We start from the raw sequence: 19,654 nt of genomic DNA, 5'->3' as shown, positions 1-19,654 counted from the left end.
AGAGACAGAGACCGAGACAGAGACAGAGACAGAGACAGAGACAGAGAAAGCGACAGAGACAGAGACAGAGACAGAGACAGAGACAGAGACAGAGACAGAGACAGAGACAGAGACAGAGACAGAGACAGAGACAGAGACAGAGACAGAGACAGAGACAGAGGCAGAGACGGAGACAGAGACAGAGACAGAGACAGAGACAGAGACAGCGACAGCGACAGAGACAGGGACAGAGAGAGAGACAGAGACAGAGACTGAGACAGAGACAGAGACAGAGATAGCGAGAGAGACAGAGATAGAGAGAGAGACAGAGATTGAGACAGAGACAGAGACAGACAGAGACAGAGACAGAGACAGAGACAGAGACAGAGACAGAGAGAGAGACCGAGACAGAGACAGAGATAGAGGCGGAGACGGAGACAGAGACAGAGACAGAGACAGAGACAGAGACAGAGACAGAGACGGAGACAGAGACAGAGACAGAGACAGAGACAGAGACAGGGACGGAGACAGAGACAGAGACAGAGACAGACACAGAGACAGAGACAGAGACAGAGACGGAGACGGAGACAGAGACAGAGACAGAGACGGAGACAGAGACGGAGACAGAGACAGAGACAGCGACAGAGACAGAGACAGAGACAGAGACAGAGACAGAGACAGAGACAGAGACAGAGACAGAGACGGAGACAGAGACAGAGACAGACACAGAGACAGAGACAGAGAAAGAGACAGAGACAGAGACAGAGACAGAGACAGGGACAGAGAGAGAGACAGAGACAGAGACTGAGACAGAGACAGAGACAGAGATAGCGAGAGAGACAGAGATAGAGAGAGAGACAGAGATTGAGACAGAGACAGAGACAGACAGACACAGAGACAGAGACAGAGACAGAGACAGAGACAGAGACAGAGACAGAGACAGAGACAGAGACAGAGACAGAGACAGAGACAGAGACAGAGACAGAGACAGAGACAGAGACAGAGACAGAGACAGAGACAGAGACAGAGACAGAGACAGAGACAGAGACAGAGACAGAGACAGAGACAGAGACAGAGACAGAGATAGAGACAGAGACAGAGACAGAGACGGAGACAGAGACAGAGACGGAGACAGAGACAGAGACAGAGAAAGAGACAGAGACAGAGACAGCGACGGAGACAGAAACAGAGACAGAGACAGAGAGGTCGAGAGAGACAGAGATAGAGACGGAGACAGAGACAGAGACAGAGACGGCGAGAGGGACAGAGACAGAGACAGAGACAGATACAGAGACAGAGACAGAGACAGAGACAGAGACAGAGACAGAGACAGAGACAGAGACAGAGACAGAGAAAGCGACAGAGACAGAGACAGAGACAGAGACAGAGACAGCGACAGAGACAGAGACAGAGACAGAGACAGAGACAGAGACAGAGACAGAGACAGAGACAGAGACAGAGACGGAGACAGAGACAGAGACAGAGACAGAGACAGAGACAGAGACAGAGACAGAGACAGCGACAGCGACAGAGACAGAGACAGGGACAGAGAGAGAGACAGAGACAGAGACTGAGACAGAGACAGAGACAGAGATAGCGAGAGAGACAGAGATAGAGAGAGAGACAGAGATTGAGACAGAGACAGAGACAGACAGAGACAGAGACAGAGACAGAGACAGAGACAGAGACAGAGACAGAGACAAAGACAGAGACAGAGACAGACACAGACACAGATACAGAGACAGAGACAGAGACAGAAGCAGAGACAGAGACAGAGACGGAGGCAGAGACAGAGACAGAGACAGAGACAGAGACAGAGACAGAGGCAGAGACAGAGACAGAGACAGAGACGGAGGCAGAGACAGAGACAGAGACAGAGACAGAGACAGCGGCAGAGGCAGAGGGGTCGAGAGAGACAGAGATAGAGACGGAGACAGAGACAGAGACAGAGACGGCGAGAGAGACAGAGACAGAGACAGAGACAGATACAGAGACAGAGACAGAGACAGAGACAGAGACAGAGGCAGATACAGAGACAGAGACAGAGACAGAGACAGAGACAGAGACAGAGACAGATACAGAGGCAGAGGCAGAGGCAGAGACTGCGACTGAGACAGTGACGGCGACAGAGACAGAGATAGAGACAGAGACAGAGACAGAGACAGAGACGGAGACAGAGACAGCGAGCGAGACAGAGACAGAGACTGCGACAGAGACAGGGACAGAGAGAGAGACAGAGACGGAGACTGAGACAGAGACAGAGATAGCGAGAGAGACAGAGATAGAGACAGAGACAGAGGCAGAGACAGAGGCAGAGACAGAGACAGAGACAGAGACAGAGACAGAGACAGAGACAGAGACAGAGACAGAGACAGAGACAGAGACGGAGACAGAGACAGAGACAGAGACAGAGACAGAGGCAGAGGCAGAGGCAGAGGCAGAGACTGCGACAGAGACAGTGACGGCGAGAGAGACAGAAACAGAGACAGAAACAGAGACAGACATAGAGACAGAGACAGAGGCAGAGACATAGACAGAGACAGAGACTGCGACAGAGACAGAGACCGCGAGAGAGACAGAGATAGAGACGGAGACAGAGACAGAGACAGAGAGAGAGACAGAGACAGAGGCAGAGACGGAGACAGAGACAGAGACAGAGACAGAGACAGAGACAGCGACAGCGACAGAGACAGGGACAGAGAGAGAGACAGAGACAGAGACTGAGACAGAGACAGAGACAGAGATAGCGAGAGAGACAGAGATAGAGAGAGAGACAGAGATTGAGACAGAGACAGAGACAGACAGAGACAGAGGCAGAGACAGAGACAGAGACAGAGACAGAGACAGAGACAGAGACAGAGACAGAGACAAAGACAGAGACAGAGACAGACACAGACACAGATACAGAGACAGAGACAGAGACAGAAGCAGAGACAGAGACAGAGACGGAGGCAGAGACAGAGACAGAGACAGAGACAGAGACAGAGACAGAGGCAGAGACAGAGACAGAGACAGAGACGGAGGCAGAGACAGAGACAGAGACAGAGACAGAGACAGCGGCAGAGGCAGAGGGGTCGAGAGAGTCAGAGATAGAGACGGAGACAGAGACAGAGACAGAGACGGCGAGAGAGACAGAGACAGAGACAGAGACAGATACAGAGACAGAGACAGAGACAGAGACAGAGACAGAGGCAGATACAGAGACAGAGACAGAGACAGAGACAGAGACAGAGACAGAGACAGATACAGAGGCAGAGGCAGAGGCAGAGACTGCGACTGAGACAGTGACGGCGACAGAGACAGAGATAGAGACAGAGACAGAGACAGAGACAGAGACGGAGACAGAGACAGCGAGCGAGACAGAGACAGAGACAGCGACAGAGACAGGGACAGAGAGAGAGACAGAGACGGAGACTGAGACAGAGACAGAGATAGCGAGAGAGACAGAGATAGAGACAGAGACAGAGGCAGAGACAGAGGCAGAGACAGAGGCAGAGACAGAGACAGAGACAGAGACGGAGGCAGAGGCAGAGACAGAGACAGAGACAGAGACAGCGGCAGAGGCAGAGAGGTCGAGAGAGACAGAGATAGAGACGGAGACAGAGACAGAGACAGAGACGGCGAGAGAGACAGAGACAGAGACAGAGACAGATACAGAGACAGAGACAGAGACAGAGGCAGGGACAGAGGCAGAGACAGAGACAGAGACAGAGACAGCGACAGAGACAGAGACCGCGAGAGAGACAGAGATAGAGACAGAGACAGAGACAGAGACAGCGAGAGAGACAGAGATAGAGACAGAGACAGAGACAGAGACAGAGACAGAGACAGAGACTGCGACAGAGACAGAGACCGCGAGAGAGACAGAGATAGAGACAGAGACAGAGACAGAGACTGAGACAGCGAGAGAGACAGAGACAGAGACAGCGACAGAGGCAGAGACAGAGTCAAAGGCAGAGGCAGAGACAGAGACGGCGAGAGAGACAGAGATAGAGACAGAGACATAGACAGAGACAGAGATAGAGACAGAGACAGAGACAGACACAGATACAGAGACAGAGACAGAGACAGAAGCAGAGACAGAGACAGAGACAGAGACGGAGGCAGAGACAGAGACAGAGACAGAGACAGAGACAGAGACAGAGACAGAGACAGAGACAGATACAGATACAGAGACAGAGACAGATACAGAGACAGAGACAGATACAGAGGCAGATACAGAGACAGAGACAGATACAGAGACAGAGACAGAGACAGAGACAGAGACAGAGACAGAGGCAGAGGCAGGGGCAGAGACTGCGACAGAGACAGTGACGGCGAGAGAGACAGAGATAGAGACAGAGGCAGAGACAGAGACAGAGACAGAGACAGAGACGGAGACAGAGACAGAGACAGAGACAGAGACAGAGACAGAGACAGAGACAGCGACAGCGACAGAGACAGGGACAGAGAGAGAGACAGAGACAGAGACTGAGACAGAGACAGAGACAGAGATAGCGAGAGAGACAGAGATAGAGACAGAGACAGAGATTGATACAGAGACAGAGACAGACAGAGACAGAGACAGAGACAGAGACAGAGACAGAGACAGAGACAGAGACAGAGACAGAGACAGAGACAGAGACAGAGACAGAGACAGGGACAGAGACAGAGACAGAGACAGCGAGGGAGACAGAGATAGAGACAGAGACAGAGACAGAGACAGAGACAGAGACTGCGACAGAGACAGAGACCGCGAGAGAGACAGAGATAGAGACAGAGACAGAGACAGAGACTGAGACAGCGAGAGAGACAGAGACAGAGACAGAGACAGAGACAGAGACAGAGACAGAGACAAAGACAGAGGCAGAGACAGAGACGGCGAGAGAGACAGAGATAGAGACAGAGACAGAGACAGACACAGAGATAGAGACAGAGACAGAGACAGACACAGATACAGAGACAGAGACAGAGACAGAAGCAGAGACAGAGACAGAGACAGAGACGGAGGCAGAGACAGAGACAGAGACAGAGACAGAGACAGATACAGATACAGAGACAGAGACAGATACAGAGACAGAGACAGATGCAGAGACAGACACAGACACAGAGACAGAGACAGATACAGAGACAGAGACAGAGACAGAGACAGAGACAGAGACAGAGACAGAGACAGAGACAGAGACAGAGACAGAGACAGAGGCAGAGGCAAAGGCAGAGGCAGAGACTGCGACAGAGACAGTGACGGCGAGAGAGACAGAGATAGAGACAGAGACAGAGACAGAGACAGAGACAGAGACGGAGACAGAGACAGAGACAGAGACAGAGACAGAGACAGAGACAGCGACAGCGACAGAGACAGGGACAGAGAGAGAGACAGACACAGAGACTGAGACAGAGACAGAGACAGAGATAGCGAGAGAGACAGATATAGAGACAGAGACAGAGATTGAGACAGAGACAGAGACAGACAGAGACAGAGACAGAGACAGAGACAGAGACAGAGACAGAGACCGAGACAGAGACAGAGATAGAGACGGAGACGGAGACAGAGACAGAGACAGAGACAGAGACAGAGACAGAGACGGAGACAGAGACAGAGACAGAGACAGAGACAGAGACGGAGACAGAGACAGAGACAAAGACAGACACAGAGACAGAGACAGAGACAGAGACGGAGACGGAGACAGAGACAGAGACAGAGACGGAGACAGAGACGGAGACAGAGACAGAGACAGAGACAGAGACAGAGACAGAGACAGAGAAAGAGACAGAGACAGAGACAGCGACAGCGACAGAGACAGAGACAGAAACAGAGACAGAGTCAGAGACAGACATAGAGACAGAGACAAAGGGCAGGGACAGAGGCAGAGACGGAGACAGATACAGAGACAGAGACTGAGACAGAGACAGAGACAGAGACGGCGTGAGAGACAGAGATAGAGACAGAGACAGAGACAGAGACGGAGACAGAGACAGAGACGGAGACAGAGACAGAGACGGAGACAGAGACAGAGAAAGAGACAGAGACAGAGACAGCGACAGAGACAGAAACAGAGACAGAGACAGAGACAGAGACAGAGACAGAGACAGAGACAGAGACAGAGACAGAGACAGAGACAGAGACAGAAACAGAGACAGAGACAGCGACAGAGACAGAGACAGAGACAGAGACAGAGACAGAGACAGAGACAGAGGCAGAGACAGAGACAGAGATAGAGACAGAGACAGAGACAGAGACGGAGACAGAGACAGAGACGGAGACAGAGACAGAGACAGAGAAAGAGACAGAGACAGAGACAGCGACGGAGACAGAAACAGAGACAGAGACAGATACAGATACAGAGACAGAGACAGAGACAGAGACAGAGACAGAGAAAGAGACAGAGACAGAGACAGAGACAGAGACAGAGGCAGCGACAGAGACAGAGACAGAGACAGAGACAGAGACAGAGACAGAGACAGAGACAGAGACGGAGACAGAGACAGAGACAGAGACAGAGACAGAGACAGAGACAGCGACAGCGACAGAGACAGGGACAGAGAGAGAGACAGAGACGGAGACTGAGACAGAGACAGAGACAGAGATAGCGAGAGAGACAGGGATAGAGAGAGAGACAGAGATTGAGACAGAGACAGAGACAGACAGAGACAGAGACAGAGACAGAGACAGAGACAGAGACAGAGACAGAGACAGAGACAGAGACAGAGACAGAGACAGAGACAGAGACAGAGACAGAGACAGAGACAGGGACAGAGACAGAGACAGAGACAGAGACAGAGACAGAGACAGAGACAGAGACAGAGACAGAGACAGAGACAGAGACAGAGACAGAGACAGAGACAGAGGCAGAGGCAGAGGCAGAGACTGCGACAGAGACAGTGACGGCGAGAGAGACAGAAACAGAGACAGAAACAGAGACAGACATAGAGACAGAGACAGAGGCAGAGACATAGACAGAGACAGAGACTGCGACAGAAACAGAGACCGCGAGAGAGACAGAGATAGAGACGGAGACAGAGACAGAGACAGAGAGAGAGACAGAGACAGAGACAGAGACGGAGACAGAGACAGAGACAGAGACAGAGACAGAGACAGAGACAGATACAGAGACAGAGACAGAGACAGAGACTGCGACTGAGACAGTGACGGCGAGAGAGACAGAGATAGAGACAGAGACAGAGACAGAGACAGGGACGGAGACAGAGACAGTGAGCGAGACAGAGACAGAGACAGCGACAGAGACAGGGACAGAGAGAGAGACAGAGACGGAGACTGAGACAGAGACAGAGATAGCGAGAGAGATAGAGATAGAGACAGAGACAGAGGCAGAGACAGAGGCAGAGACAGAGGCAGAGACAGAGACAGAGACAGGGACGGAGACAGAGACAGAGACCGCGATAGAGACAGAGACAGAGACAGAGGCAGAGGCAGAGGCATAGGCAGAGACTGCGACAGAGACAGTGACGGCGAGAGAGACAGAAACAGAGACAGAAGCAGAGACAGACATAGAGACAGAGACAGAGGCAGGGACAGGGGCAGAGACGGAGACAGAGACAGAGACTGCGACAGATACAGACACAGCGAGAGAGACAGAGATAGAGACAGAGACAGAGACAGAGACAGAGACAGAGACAGAGACAGAGAGAGAGACAGAGACAGAGACAGAGACAGAGACAGAGACAGAGACAGAGAAAGAGACAGAGACAGACATAGAGACTGAGACAAAGGGCAGGGACAGAGGCAGAGACAGAGACAGATACAGAGACAGAGACTGAGACAGAGACAGAGACAGAGACAGAGACAGAGACAGAGACAGAGACAGAGACAGAGACAGAGACAGAGACAGAGACAGAGACTCCGACAGAGACAGAGACAGCGAGAGAGACAGAGATAGAGACAGAGACAGAGACAGAGACAGAGACAGGGACAGAGACAGAGACAGAGACAGAAACAGAGACAGAAACAGAGACAGACATAGAGACAGAGACAGTGGCAGGGACAGAGGCAGAGACAGAGACAGAGACAGAGACAGAGACAGAGACAGAGACAGAGACAGAGACAGAGACAGAGACAGAGACAGAGACAGAGACAGAGACAGAGACAGAGACAGCGACAGAGACAGAGACAGAGACAGAGACAGAGACAGAGACAGAGACAGAGACAGAGACAGAGACAGAGACAGAGACAGAGACAGAGACAGAGACAGAGACAGAGACAGAGACAGAGACAGAGATAGAGACGGAGACGGAGACAGAGACAGAGACAGAGACAGAGACAGAGACAGAGACAGAGACAGAGACAGAGACAGAGACAGAGACAGAGACAGCGACAGAGACAGAGACAGAGAGAGAGACAGAGACAGAGACAGAGACAGAGACAGAGACAGCGACAGAGACAGAGACAGAGACAGAGACAGATACAGATACAGAGACAGAGACAGATACAGAGACAGAGACAGATGCAGAGACAGACACAGAGACAGAGACAGATACAGAGACAGAGACAGAGACAGAGACAGAGACAGAGACAGAGACAGAGACAGAGACAGAGACAGAGACAGAGACAGAGGCAGAGGCAAAGGCAGAGGCAGAGACTGCGACAGAGACAGTGACGGCGAGAGAGACAGAGATAGAGACAGAGACAGAGACAGAGACAGAGACAGAGACGGAGACAGAGACAGAGACAGAGACAGAGACAGAGACAGCGACAGCGACAGAGACAGGGACAGAGAGAGAGACAGACACAGAGACTGAGACAGGGACAGAGACAGAGACAGAGACAGAGATAGCGAGAGAGACAGAGATAGAGAGAGAGACAGAGATTGAGACAGAGACAGAGACAGACAGAGACAGAGACAGAGACAGAGACAGAGACAGAGACAGAGACAGAGACAGAGACAGAGACAGAGACAGAGACAGAGACAGAGACAGAGACAGAGACAGCGACAGAGACAGCGACAGAGACAGAGACAGAGACAGAGACAGAGACAGAGACAGAGACAGAGACAGAGACGGACACAGAGACAGAGACAGAGACAGAGACAGAGACAGAGACCGAGACAGAGACAGAGACAGAGACAGAGACAGAGAAAGCGACAGAGACAGAGACAGAGACAGAGACAGAGACAGAGACAGAGACAGAGACAGAGACAGAGACAGAGACAGAGACAGAGACAGAGACAGAGACAGAGACAGAGACAGAGACAGAGACAGAGACAGAGACAGAGACAGAGACGGAGACAGAGACAGAGACAGAGACAGAGACAGAGACAGAGACAGAGACAGCGACAGCGACAGAGACAGAGACAGGGACAGAGAGAGAGACAGAGACAGAGACTGAGACAGAGACAGAGACAGAGATAGCGAGAGAGACAGAGATAGAGAGAGAGACAGAGATTGAGACAGAGACAGAGACAGACAGAGACAGAGACAGAGACAGAGACAGAGACAGAGACAGAGACAGAGACAGAGACAGAGACAGAGACAGAGACAGAGACAGAGACAGAGACAGAGACAGAGACAGAGACAGAGACAGAGACAGAGACAGAGACAGAGACAGAGACAGAGACAGAGACAGAGACAGAGACAGAGACAGAGACAGAGACAGAGACAGAGACAGAGACAGAGACAGAGACAGAGACAGAGACAGAGACAGAGACAGAGACAGAGACAGAGACAGAGACAGAGACAGAGGCAGAGGCAGAGGCAGAGACTGCGACAGAGACAGTGACGGCGAGAGAGACAGAAACAGAGACAGAAACAGAGACAGACATAGAGACAGAGACAGAGGCAGAGACATAGACAGAGACAGAGACTGCGACAGAGACAGAGACCGCGAGAGAGACAGAGATAGAGACGGAGACAGAGACAGAGACAGAGAGAGAGACAGAGACAGAGGCAGAGACGGAGACAGAGACAGAGACAGAGACAGAGACAGAGACAGCGACAGCGACAGAGACAGGGACAGAGAGAGAGACAGAGACAGAGACTGAGACAGAGACAGAGACAGAGATAGCGAGAGAGACAGAGATAGAGAGAGAGACAGAGATTGAGACAGAGACAGAGACAGACAGAGACAGAGACAGAGACAGAGACAGAGACAGAGAGAGAGACCGAGACAGAGACAGAGATAGAGGCGGAGACGGAGACAGAGACAGAGACAGAGACAGAGACAGAGACAGAGAAAGAGACAGAGACAGAGACAGAGACAGAGACAGAGACAGCGACAGAGACAGAGACAGAGACAGAGACAGAGACAGAGACAGAGACAGAGACAGAGACAGAGACGGAGACAGAGACAGAGACAGAGACAGAGACAGAGACAGAGACAGAGACAGCGACAGCGACAGAGACAGAGACAGGGACAGAGAGAGAGACAGAGACAGAGACTGAGACAGAGACAGAGACAGAGACAGAGACAGAGACAGAGGCAGAGGCAGAGGCAGAGACAGAGACAGAGATAGAGACAGAGACAGAGACAGAGACGGAGACAGAGACAGAGACGGAGACAGAGACAGAGACACAGAAAGAGACAGAGACAGAGACAGAGACAGAGACAGAGACAGCGACAGAGACAGAGACAGAGACAGAGACAGAGACAGAGACAGAGACAGAGACAGAGACAGAGACGGAGACAGAGACAGAGACAGAGACAGAGACAGAGACAGAGACAGAGACAGCGACAGCGACAGAGACAGGGACAGAGAGAGAGACAGAGACAGAGACTGAGACAGAGACAGAGACAGAGATAGCGAGAGAGACAGAGATAGAGAGAGAGACAGAGATTGAGACAGAGACAGAGACAGACAGACACAGAGACAGAGACAGAGACAGAGACAGAGACAGAGACAGAGACAGAGACAGAGACAGAGACAGAGACAGAGACAGAGACAGAGACAGAGACAGAGACAGAGACAGAGACAGAGACAGAGACAGAGACAGAGACAGAGACAGAGACAGAGACAGAGACAGAGACAGAGACAGAGACAGAGACAGAGACAGAGACAGAGACAGAGACAGAGACAGAGACAGAGACAGAGACAGAGACAGAGATAGAGACAGAGACAGAGACAGAGACGGAGACAGAGACAGAGACGGAGACAGAGACAGAGACAGAGAAAGAGACAGAGACAGAGACAGCGACGGAGACAGAAACAGAGACAGAGACAGAGAGGTCGAGAGAGACAGAGATAGAGACGGAGACAGAGACAGAGACAGAGACGGCGAGAGAGACAGAGACAGAGACAGAGACAGATACAGAGACAGAGACAGAGACAGAGACAGAGACAGAGACAGAGACAGAGACAGAGACAGAGAAAGCGACAGAGACAGAGACAGAGACAGAGACAGAGACAGAGACAGCGACAGAGACAGAGACAGAGACAGAGACAGAGACAGAGACAGAGACAGAGACAGAGACAGAGACAGAGACAGAGACAGAGACAGAGACGGAGACAGAGACAGAGACAGAGACAGAGACAGAGACAGAGACAGAGACAGCGACAGCGACAGAGACAGAGACAGGGACAGAGAGAGAGACAGAGACAGAGACTGAGACAGAGACAGAGACAGAGACAGAGACAGAGACAGAGGCAGAGGCAGAGGCAGAGGCAGAGACTGCGACAGAGACAGTGACGGCGAGAGAGACAGAAACAGAGACAGAAACAGAGACAGACATAGAGACAGAGACAGAGGCAGAGACATAGACAGAGACAGAGACTGCGACAGAGACAGAGACCGCGAGAGAGACAGAGATAGAGACGGAGACAGAGACAGAGACAGAGAGAGAGACAGAGACAGAGGCAGAGACGGAGACAGAGACAGAGACAGAGACAGAGACAGAGACAGCGACAGCGACAGAGACAGGGACAGAGAGAGAGACAGAGACAGAGACTGAGACAGAGACAGAGACAGAGATAGCGAGAGAGACAGAGATAGAGAGAGAGACAGAGATTGAGACAGAGACAGAGACAGACAGAGACAGAGACAGAGACAGAGACAGAGACAGAGACAGAGACAGAGACAGAGACAGAGACAGAGACAAAGACAGAGACAGAGACAGACACAGACACAGATACAGAGACAGAGACAGAGACAGAAGCAGAGACAGAGACAGAGACGGAGGCAGAGACAGAGACAGAGACAGAGGCAGAGACAGAGACAGAGACAGAGACAGAGGCAGATACAGAGACAGAGACAGAGACAGAGACAGAGACAGAGACAGAGACAGAGACAGATACAGAGGCAGAGGCAGAGGCAGAGACTGCGACTGAGACAGTGACGGCGACAGAGACAGAGATAGAGACAGAGACAGAGACAGAGACAGAGACGGAGACAGAGACAGCGAGCGAGACAGAGACAGAGACAGCGACAGAGACAGGGACAGAGAGAGAGACAGAGACGGAGACTGAGACAGAGACAGAGATAGCGAGAGAGACAGAGATAGAGACAGAGACAGAGGCAGAGACAGAGGCAGAGACAGAGACAGAGACAGAGACAGAGACAGAGACAGAGACAGAGACAGAGACAGAGACAGAGACAGAGACAGAGACAGAGACAGAGACAGAGACAGAGACAGAGACAGAGACAGAGACAGAGACAGAGACAGAGACAGAGGCAGAGGCAGAGGCAGAGACTGCGACAGAGACAGTGACGGCGAGAGAGACAGAAACAGAGACAGACATAGAGACAGAGACAGAGGCAGAGACATAGACAGAGACAGAGACTGCGACAGAGACAGAGACCGCGAGAGAGACAGAGATAGAGACGGAGACAGAGACAGAGACAGAGAGAGAGACAGAGACAGAGGCAGAGACGGAGACAGAGACAGAGACAGAGACAGAGACAGAGACAGCGACAGCGACAGAGACAGGGACAGAGAGAGAGACAGAGACAGAGACTGAGACAGAGACAGAGACAGAGATAGCGAGAGAGACAGAGATAGAGAGAGAGACAGAGATTGAGACAGAGACAGAGACAGACAGAGACAGAGACAGAGACAGAGACAGAGACAGAGACAGAGACAGAGACAGAGACAGAGACAGAGACAGAGACAAAGACAGAGACAGAGACAGACACAGACACAGATACAGAGACAGAGACAGAGACAGAAGCAGAGACAGAGACAGAGACGGAGGCAGAGACAGAGACAGAGACAGAGACAGAGACAGAGACAGAGGCAGAGACAGAGACAGAGACAGAGACGGAGGCAGAGACAGAGACAGAGACAGAGACAGAGACAGCGGCAGAGGCAGAGGGGTCGAGAGAGACAGAGATAGAGACGGAGACAGAGACAGAGACAGAGACGGCGAGAGAGACAGAGACAGAGACAGAGACAGAGACAGAGACAGAGACAGAGACAGAGGCAGATACAGAGACAGAGACAGAGACAGAGACAGAGACAGAGACAGGGACAGAGACAGATACAGAGGCAGAGGCAGAGGCAGAGACTGCGACTGAGACAGTGACGGCGACAGAGACAGAGATAGAGACAGAGACAGAGACAGAGACAGAGACAGAGACGGAGACAGAGACAGCGAGCGAGACAGAGACAGAGACAGCGACAGAGACAGGGACAGAGAGAGAGACAGAGACGGAGACTGAGACAGAGACAGAGATAGCGAGAGAGACAGAGATAGAGACAGAGACAGAGGCAGAGACAGAGGCAGAGACAGAGGCAGAGACAGAGACAGAGACAGAGACGGAGGCAGAGGCAGAGACAGAGACAGAGACAGAGACAGCGGCAGAGGCAGAGAGGTCGAGAGAGACAGAGATAGAGACGGAGGCAGAGACAGAGACAGAGACGGCGAGAGAGACAGAGACAGAGACAGAGACAGATACAGAGACAGAGACAGAGACAGAGGCAGGGACAGAGGCAGAGACAGAGACAGAGACAGAGACAGCGACAGAGACAGAGACCGCGAGAGAGACAGAGATAGAGACAGAGACAGAGACAGAGACAGCGAGAGAGACAGAGATAGAGACAGAGACAGAGACAGAGACTGAGACAGCGAGAGAGACAGAGACAGAGACAGCGACAGAGGCAGAGACAGAGACAAAGACAGAGGCAGAGACAGAGACGGCGAGAGAGACAGAGATAGAGACAGAGACATAGACAGAGACAGAGATAGAGACAGAGACAGAGACAGACACAGATACAGAGACAGAGACAGAGACAGAAGCAGAGACAGAGACAGAGACAGAGACGGAGGCAGAGACAGAGACAGAGACAGAGACAGAGACAGAGACAGAGACAGAGACAGAGACAGATACAGATACAGAGACAGAGACAGAGACAGATACAGAGACAGAGACAGATACAGAGGCAGATACAGAGACAGAGACAGATACAGAGACAGAGACAGAGACAGAGACAGAGACAGAGACAGAGGCAGAGGCAGGGGCAGAGACTGCGACAGAGACAGTGACGGCGAGAGAGACAGAGATAGAGACAGAGACAGAGACAGAGACAGAGACAGAGACAGAGACGGAGACAGAGACAGAGACAGAGACAGAGACAGAGACAGAGACAGCGACAGCGACAGAGACAGGGACAGAGAGAGAGACAGAGACAGAGACAGAGACAGAGACAGAGACAGAGATAGCGAGAGAGACAGAGATAGAGACAGAGACAGAGATTGATACAGAGACAGAGACAGACAGAGACAGAGACAGAGACAGAGACAGAGACAGAGACAGAGACAGAGACAGAGACAGGGACAGAGACAGAGACAGAGACAGCGAGGGAGACAGAGATAGAGACAGAGACAGAGCCAGAGACAGAGACAGAGACAGAGACTGCGACAGAGACAGAGACCGCGAGAGAGACAGAGATAGAGACAGAGACAGAGACAGAGACTGAGACAGCGAGAGAGACAGAGACAGAGACAGAGACAGAGACAGAGACAGAGACAGAGACAGAGACAAAGACAGAGGCAGAGACAGAGACGGCGAGAGAGACAGAGATAGAGACAGAGACAGAGACAGAGACAGAGATAGAGACAGAGACAGAGACAGACACAGATACAGAGACAGAGACAGAGACAGAAGCAGAGACAGAGACAGAGACAGAGACGGAGGCAGAGACAGAGACAGAGACAGAGACAGAGACAGATACAGATACAGAGACAGAGACAGATACAGAGACAGAGACAGATGCAGAGACAGACACAGACACAGACACAGAGACAGAGACAGACACAGAGACAGAGACAGAGACAGAGACAGAGACAGAGACAGAGACAGAGACAGAGACAGAGACAGAGACAAAGACAGAGACAGAGACAGACACAGATACAGAGACAGAGACGGAGACAGAAGCAGAGACAGAGACAGAGACAGAGACGGAGGCAGAGACAGAGACAGAGACAGAGACAGAGACAGAGACAGAGGCAGAGACAGAGACAGCGGCAGAGGCAGAGAGGTCGAGAGAGACAGAGATAGAGACGGAGACAGAGACAGAGACAGAGACGGCGAGAGAGACAGAGACAGAGACAGAGACAGATACAGAGACAGAGACAGAGACAGAGACAGAGACAGAGACAGAGACAGAGACAGAGGCAGATACAGAGACAGAGACAGAGACAGAGACAGAGACAGAGACAGAGACAGATACAGAGGCAGAGGCAGAGGCAGAGACTGCGACTGAGACAGTGACGGCGAGAGAGACAGAGATAGAGACAGAGACAGAGACAGAGACAGAGACGGAGACAGAGACAGCGAGCGAGACAGAGACAGAGACAGCGACAGAGACAGGGACAGAGAGAGAGACAGAGACGGAGACTGAGACAGAGACAGAGATAGCGAGAGAGACAGAGATAGAGACAGAGACAGAGGCAGAGACAGAGGCAGAGACAGAGGCAGAGACAGAGACAGAGACAGGGACGGAGACAGAGACAGAGACCGCGATAGAGACAGAGACAGAGACAGAGGCAGAGGCAGAGGCAGAGGCAGAGACTGCGACAGAGACAGTGACGGCGAGAGAGACAGAAACAGAGACAGAAGCAGAGACAGACATAGAGACAGAGACAGAGGCAGGGACAGGGGCAGAGACGGAGACAGAGACAGAGGCTGCGACAGAGACAGAGACAGCGAGAGAGACAGAGATAGAGACAGAGACAGAGACAGAGACAGAGACAGAGACAGAGACAGAGAGAGAGACAGAGACAGAGACAGAGACAGAGACAGAGACAGAGAAAGAGACAGAGACAGACATAGAGACTGAGACAAAGGGCAGGGACAGAGGCAGAGACAGAGACAGATACAGAGACAGAGACTGAGACAGAGACAGAGACAGAGACAGAGACAGAGACAGAGACAGAGACAGAGACAGAGACAGAGACAGAGACAGAGACAGAGACTCCGACAGAGACAGAGACAGCGAGAGAGACAGAGATAGAGACAGAGACAGAGACAGAGACAGAGACAGGGACAGAGACAGAGACAGAGACAGAAACAGAGACAGAAACAGAGACAGACATAGAGACAGAGACAGAGGCAGAGACATAGACAGAGACAGAGACTGCGACAGAGACAGAGACCGCGAGAGAGACAGAGATAGAGACGGAGACAGAGACAGAGACAGAGAGAGAGACAGAGACAGAGGCAGAGACGGAGACAGAGACAGAGACAGAGACAGAGACAGAGACAGCGACAGCGACAGAGACAGGGACAGAGAGAGAGACAGAGACAGAGACTGAGACAGAGACAGAGACAGAGATAGCGAGAGAGACAGAGATAGAGAGAGAGACAGAGATTGAGACAGAGACAGAGGCAGACAGAGACAGAGACAGAGACAGAGACAGAGACAGAGACAGAGACGGAGGCAGAGACAGAGACAGAGACAGAGACAGAGACAGCGGCAGAGGCAGAGGGGTCGAGAGAGACAGAGATAGAGACGGAGACAGAGACAGAGACAGAGACGGCGAGAGAGACAGAGACAGAGACAGAGACAGATACAGAGACAGAGACAGCGGCAGAGGCAGAGAGGTCGAGAGAGACAGAGATAGAGACGGAGACAGAGACAGAGACAGAGACGGCGAGAGAGACAGAGACAGAGACAGAGACAGAGACAGGGACAGAGACAGAGACAGAGACAGCGAGGGAGACAGAGACTGCGACAGAGACAGAGACCGCGAGAGAGACAGAGATAGAGACAGAGACAGAGACAGAGACTGAGACAGCGAGAGAGACAGAGACAGAGACAGCGACAGAGGCAGAGACAGAGACAGAGACAGAGACAGAGACGGAGACAGAGACAGAGACAGAGACAGAGACAGAGACAGAGACAGCGACAGCGACAGAGACAGGGACAGAGAGAGAGACAGAGACAGAGACTGAGACAGAGACAGAGACAGAGATAGCGAGAGAGACAGAGATAGAGACAGAGACAGAGATTGATACAGAGACAGAGACAGACAGAGACAGAGACAGAGACAGAGACAGAGACAGAGACAGAGACAGAGACAGAGACAGAGACAGAGACAGAGACAGGGACAGAGACAGAGACAGAGACAGCGAGGGAGACAGAGATAGAGACAGAGACAGAGACAGAGACAGAGACAGAGACAGAGACTGCGACAGAGACAGAGACCGCGAGAGAGACAGAGATAGAGACAGAGACAGAGACAGAGACTGAGACAGCGAGAGAGACAGAGACAGAGACAGAGACAGAGACAGAGACAGAGACAGAGACAGAGACAAAGACAGAGGCAGAGACAGAGACGGCGAGAGAGACAGAGATAGAGACAGAGACAGAGACAGAGACAGAGATAGAGACAGAGACAGAGACAGACACAGATACAGAGACAGAGACAGAGACAGAAGCAGAGACAGAGACAGAGACAGAGACGGAGGCAGAGACAGAGACAGAGACAGAGACAGAGACAGAGACAGATACAGATACAGAGACAGAGACAGATACAGAGACAGAGACAAATGCAGAGACAGACACAGACACAGAGACAGAGACAGATACAGAGACAGAGACAGAGACAGAGACAGAGACAGAGACAGAGACAGAGACAGAGACAGAGACAGAGACAGAGACAGAGGCAGAGGCAAAGGCAGAGGCAGAGACTGCGACAGAGACAGTGACGGCGAGAGAGACAGAGATAGAGACAGAGACAGAGACAGAGACGGAGACAGAGACAGAGACAGAGACAGAGACAGAGACAGAGACAGCGACAGCGACAGAGACAGGGACAGAGAGAGAGACAGACACAGAGACTGAGACAGAGACAGAGACAGAGATAGCGAGAGAGACAGATATAGAGACAGAGACAGAGATTGAGACAGAGACAGAGACAGACAGAGACAGAGACAGAGACAGAGACAGAGACAGAGACAGAGACAGAGACAGAGACCGAGACAGGTGACAGAGATAGAGACAGAGACAGAGACAGACACAGATACAGAGACAGAGACAGAGACAGAAACAGAGACAGAGTCAGAGACAGACATAGAGACAGAGACAACGGGCAGGGACAGAGGCAGAGACGGAGACAGATACAGAGACAGAGACTGAGACAGAGACAGAGACAGAGACGGCGTGAGAGACAGAGATAGAGACAGAGACAGAGACAGAGACGGAGACAGAGACAGAGACGGAGACAGAGACAGAGACGGAGACAGAGACAGAGAAAGAGACAGAGACAGAGACAGCGACAGAGACAGAAACAGAGACAGAGACAGAGACAGAGACAGAGACAGAGACAGAGACAGAGACAGAGACAGAGACAGAAACAGAGACAGAGACAGCGACAGAGACAGAGACAGAGACAGAGACAGAGACAGAGACAGAGACAGAGGCAGAGACAGAGACAGAGATAGAGACAGAGACAGAGACAGAGACGGAGACAGAGACAGAGACGGAGACAGAGACAGAGACAGAGAAAGAGACAGAGACAGAGACAGCGACGGAGACAGAAACAGAGACAGAGACAGATACAGATACAGAGACAGAGACAGAGACAGAGACAGAGACAGAGACAGAGACAGAGACAGAGAAAGAGACAGAGACAGAGACAGAGACAGAGACAGAGGCAGCGACAGAGACAGAGACAGAGACAGAGACAGAGACAGAGACAGAGACGGAGACGGAGACAGAGACAGAGACAGAGACAGAGACAGAGACAGAGACAGCGACAGCGACAGAGACAGGGACAGAGAGAGAGACAGAGACGGAGACTGAGACAGAGACAGAGACAGAGATAGCGAGAGAGACAGAGATAGAGAGAGAGACAGAGATTGAGACAGAGACAGAGACAGACAGAGACAGAGACAGAGACAGAGACAGAGACAGAGACAGAGACAGAGACAGAGACAGAGACAGAGACAGAGACAGAGACAGAGACAGAGACAGAGACAGAGACAGAGACAGAGACAGAGACAGAGACAGAGACAGAGACAGAGACAGAGACAGAGACAGAGACAGAGGCAGAGGCAGAGGCAGAGACTGCGACAGAGACAGTGACGGCGAGAGAGACAGAAACAGAGACAGAAACAGAGACAGACATAGAGACAGAGACAGAGGCAGAGACATAGACAGAGACAGAGACTGCGACAGAGACAGAGACCGCGAGAGAGACAGAGATAGAGACGGAGACAGAGACAGAGACAGAGAGAGAGACAGAGACAGAGACAGAGACAGAGACAGAGACGGAGACAGAGACAGAGACAGAGACGGAGACAGAGA

Source organism: Megachile rotundata, chromosome 3 (assembly GCF_050947335.1).
Source record: "Megachile rotundata isolate GNS110a chromosome 3, iyMegRotu1, whole genome shotgun sequence".
Taxonomy (NCBI): domain Eukaryota; kingdom Metazoa; phylum Arthropoda; class Insecta; order Hymenoptera; family Megachilidae; genus Megachile; species Megachile rotundata.
Note: the sequence above shows the minus strand (reverse complement) of the source record.